Here is a 4,136-nt window from a genome sequence, read left to right as displayed (position 1 = left end):
TGGTTAGGGCCTCTGTAAGGTGGTTGAGAAAAAAGGATGGATTTTCATCAGGGTTCTGGGTAATGTCCTTCAGTTTATCAAAGTTAACTACCTTATTAGAAACTGCTTGCATGCAGTTCCAGTTAGGTTCAATTATGGGACGTGCACTCGGACTATCCCTTCAGCACCAGCTACTTCCCTGAGAGAATAAAGGAACTGTGAGTTATCTGATAAGAGGGATCAGTGAAGCACTGACAGGAGAAGAGAGGCGTGAGTAGGGGGAGGGGAAGGGCTTATCAGTAGAAGAGGTGAGCAGAGTGGGGAGAGGGGGAGAGGCTCTGAGGGATCCGGAGATCCCACCTATTGCAGCCAGGTGGGACCCATCCTGCCTGCCTATTGGAACTTGGTGGCAAAGGGAGACGCGAGTCAGGGGCTCACGTGAAAGTTGCTGTGGCACAATGAAGGTGAAGGACGGTGGCTCGCCCACCGGCTGAGGTGGGATCCCGAGGCCTCTCCAAGCTGCCGAGGGTGCACTACCCGCCCATTTCACCCGCTGCACCAGGAAGGTGGAGCACCAGCACACGTTTCTGGTGGCCAGGCAGACTAGAAGTGTGCAGACAAGGCCACTGGCGGTGCTGGCAGTGGTGGCAGAGGACAGGAAGAAGAGGGAGGGGAGGGGGATGTCTCAGCGGAAGAGGAGGGGAAGTGCACAGGCAGGGCCGTGGGCGGCGGCTGCAACAGGGAGAGGGAGGGGATGTGGACGCAGAGGAAGAGGAGGAGAAGTGTGCAGAGGGTAAGGTTGGGAACACAGAGCAGAAGGCTGGACAGAGAGACCTGGGAACTCTTTCTACCCTTTCAGGCACCGGCAATATTTAAAAGGTCCCGGAGGAAATTTGGATCTAACAAGCCTTCTGGAGGCCAATGATTGTCATATCTAGCAGATATGTGGGCCCATCTTGGGTACAGAATCTGATAAGAATTTTGGGCTTGAGGTCCGGGGAGAGAGAGTAGCCAAATTCTTAAGGAGACACTTGAGTGATGAGGTTTCTGGTATAGACAGGGAGGCACCCATAGTTAGAGAGTGGAGGAAGAGACAACAGAGGGAGAAAAAGAATTAACCCAGGCTGTAGGAGCTTCCTGGAAGTGTAGAGCAGATGGAGGATCACGTGGGCATCCCCGAAGTGACCAGTCCACTGTGAGTAGGCACAGAGGGCACAGCTCGGTCGTCACCGATGAAGTGCACTCTGTGTGACCCTGTAAGGTCCAGGCTGCGGGCCACCTGACATGAGGAAAATTTTTCCACCATAATTAGAGAATCAAGGAAGGAAAGACAGAGCCCCAGCAGAACGCAGTTCTGGGCCAGAAGTTCAGCTCCGGGCTGAAAACAGCTCTGGCGTGGGAGGAAGAGACCAGGGAGCCTCTCTCTCTAGTGTAAACCCAGAAGCATCATGCCCCAACGGGAAGCGGGTCGCCAGAGGGTCCACTGCAACCAGTGAAGGTGTTAGTGGAGTGCATTTCCTCCTCCCTACTGGGCATCAGGAGAGTGCTGGATGATCACAGTCCATCTCCAGCTGCTAACCTGAAGGGAGTTGGCGATCCGGGGAGGGGGAAACTTACCTAGACCTGATCAGTGGTGAGTGCAGGGAGCCCATGCCCAAAAAGACAGATAAGGGTGAAATGTGTCACTGGTGATGGTGGTGGTAGAGACAGGGCTCAGTTTGTTGAGCACACCATCTCCCGGGTTTTCAGCACCACTGGAAGACTGGAAGATGCCGCAAAACACGACATAGATCACCAAAGAGGTTCCACTTTATTACAAAAGGCTGTGTGTTTATATAGTTCTAAGGAGAGGTAGCAGGGCTGAGGTAGATAACAGGTTGCCAATTTATTAGCAAGCTGTTCCATATGTCAGTTCCAGGGCCCAAGAAGTTAATTCTTATTGGGGCTAAGGCTTCCCACCAGCAGGATTTGATCACTGGCGCCGGTGGGAACGTTTCGCGCCAGTGAAAGAAACAAAGAGGAGAAAGAGGGCCATTAGACGCCATGTTGGGGTTTTTCTCTGGGGTGCTGCTGCCATTATATGTTTTCCCAACAATATACACATGAGTGTATACATGTGTGTGTGTGTGTGTATATATATATATATATATATATATATATATATATATATATATATATATTAATCCATAAAGAAAGCCAAAATTATGTCTTTGAGGAAAAATGGATGGAGCTGAAGACCATCATTTTAACTAAACTATGTGAAACACAGAGAGGTAAGGGCCTTATGTCATATATGGAAGCTATAGAGTAAAAGGAAAAAGAAAGCAGTGGGTACATCTTCTAAATATCCTAGGAAGCTCAGTAGAAGCAAGGAACCAAGGGGTGGAAAGTAGAGAGGGAGGAGGTATTTTAGCCACATTTTTTTATTGCTGTAACTAAAAGGTCTGACCTGAAAAGCATGCCCCCGGTAAACATCTGGCCCAGCCATCCCCTACCCACCTTCTGTTAGTGCTCAGTGAATCTCTATTAGGGAATTAATTTGCTTATGAAAAACCAGCCTCTATCTCAGAGAAAAGCCTGTCCAAGGACGGGACATCACCTTTGTCCTTGGAAAGACCCACAGAGCACTCCTAGGAATATTCTCACCCTGCTAAGTTGTTTATCTACAAATAACAGGAGAGATCTGCTGTGCCAGGTGTCCCAGACTCAGTCAGGCTAGGTGGAGACCCATAGTAACCCCCTAGCAGCCACCAATCAGCATAAGACAGGGAAATACCTGGGATGCCAGATGACCCTCCTTGTAGTTTATGGTGGTTCATAACGTGTTGGGAAACCACGTAGTTCAGCATGTACACGCCTCTTGGCTTAAACCAATCAGTTCAAATAAATCCCCCTCTTGTAGTAACCAATCACCCCTTCCCAACTTGTTCCCACCAGTGAATGTGCTAATCATGTTTTAGAGTTCTTATTTGATTTTCCCACGGTATGTGATGATTTGCTAAGAGATGCTATGATGTATGTGAAGTCCCTGCCTTCCGCAAAGAGTGTATAAACCTGCTGCAAACCCTGGGCTTGGGGCCTCTCAGCATCACCAGTTGCTGTGTGAGCATGGAGGACTGAGCTAGCTTGCAATAAACACCTCTTTGCTCTTTACATCGATCTTGGTCTCTGGTGGTCTTTTGGGCATCCTGAATTTGAGCATAACACTTATTGAATTAAGACTGAAACAAACCAATCATTTCTCCTCTGAACATTCTTGCATTGTCTCATAATAAGCTTTTGAAGGACAAGTCAAAACTAACCATAATGGTGGGTGCGAGGGGAGTTCTGGGGAGTAATATTGACCAAATTATATTGTAAATTGTTCAAATATATAAAAAAATCTCAGCATTATGTAAAATTGAAACTGGTCTTGAAAATTAGATAGGGTCATTGTCCCCCCTGTTTTAAAGATTGAAAACCAAAAACAATGTTGATGGCAGAAAACAAGTTTTATTTGAAGAATAGAGCAGAGGATGGGGAGGGGGAGAGGGAGAGAGAGAGAGAGAGAGAGAGAGAGAGAGAGAGAGAGAGAGAGAGAGAGAGAAAGACACTGACTCTGACTGCTCTGGAGATAAGGGGGTTGAGAAGTGCCTGAGGGAGTGGGGGCATCTTGTCCCTTTAAACATTTTAGGTTTTCTTTCTTCAAATGTTTCCTCCTACTATCTTACCTATGTGACCAAAGTGACCCAAAGTATCTGTATCTTTTACATATATATCTGCTAAACATTCTGTACATAACTTGATTGCATTTGAGGATTGAAGATTAACTGAAACTCAGTATATTCTAAAAGTGATTTCTCTAGCTCAAGATTTTCAGACTCTTTAAGTAATGCTTTACTTCATAAGTCTACAACATTGTTTGTTTTGAAACATATGACCCAATTTTTAGGAAATACCTGATTGCTTTTTCTTTTTTCTTTCTTTTTTTAATTATTGATGTTGATTCTATGAGCATCTGGCCACTCAGATAGAATAAGTATATAAAAGTCTTTTTCACAAGGTTTATCTTCACCTATTTTCATGGCACAGGCTCTGAGATGAAATATAGGTCCTTCTCTACACCTGGATCCAATGCACTCCAACCCCATAGAAGATGGGAGCCTGAGGCAAGTGTG

This window comes from Marmota monax, unplaced genomic scaffold (genome assembly GCF_021218885.2).
Source record: "Marmota monax isolate L192 unplaced genomic scaffold, Marmota_monax_Labrador192_F-V1.1 WCK01_AAM20220418_F8-fsc00681, whole genome shotgun sequence".
In the NCBI taxonomy this organism is placed as follows: domain Eukaryota; kingdom Metazoa; phylum Chordata; class Mammalia; order Rodentia; family Sciuridae; genus Marmota; species Marmota monax.
Note: the sequence above shows the minus strand (reverse complement) of the source record.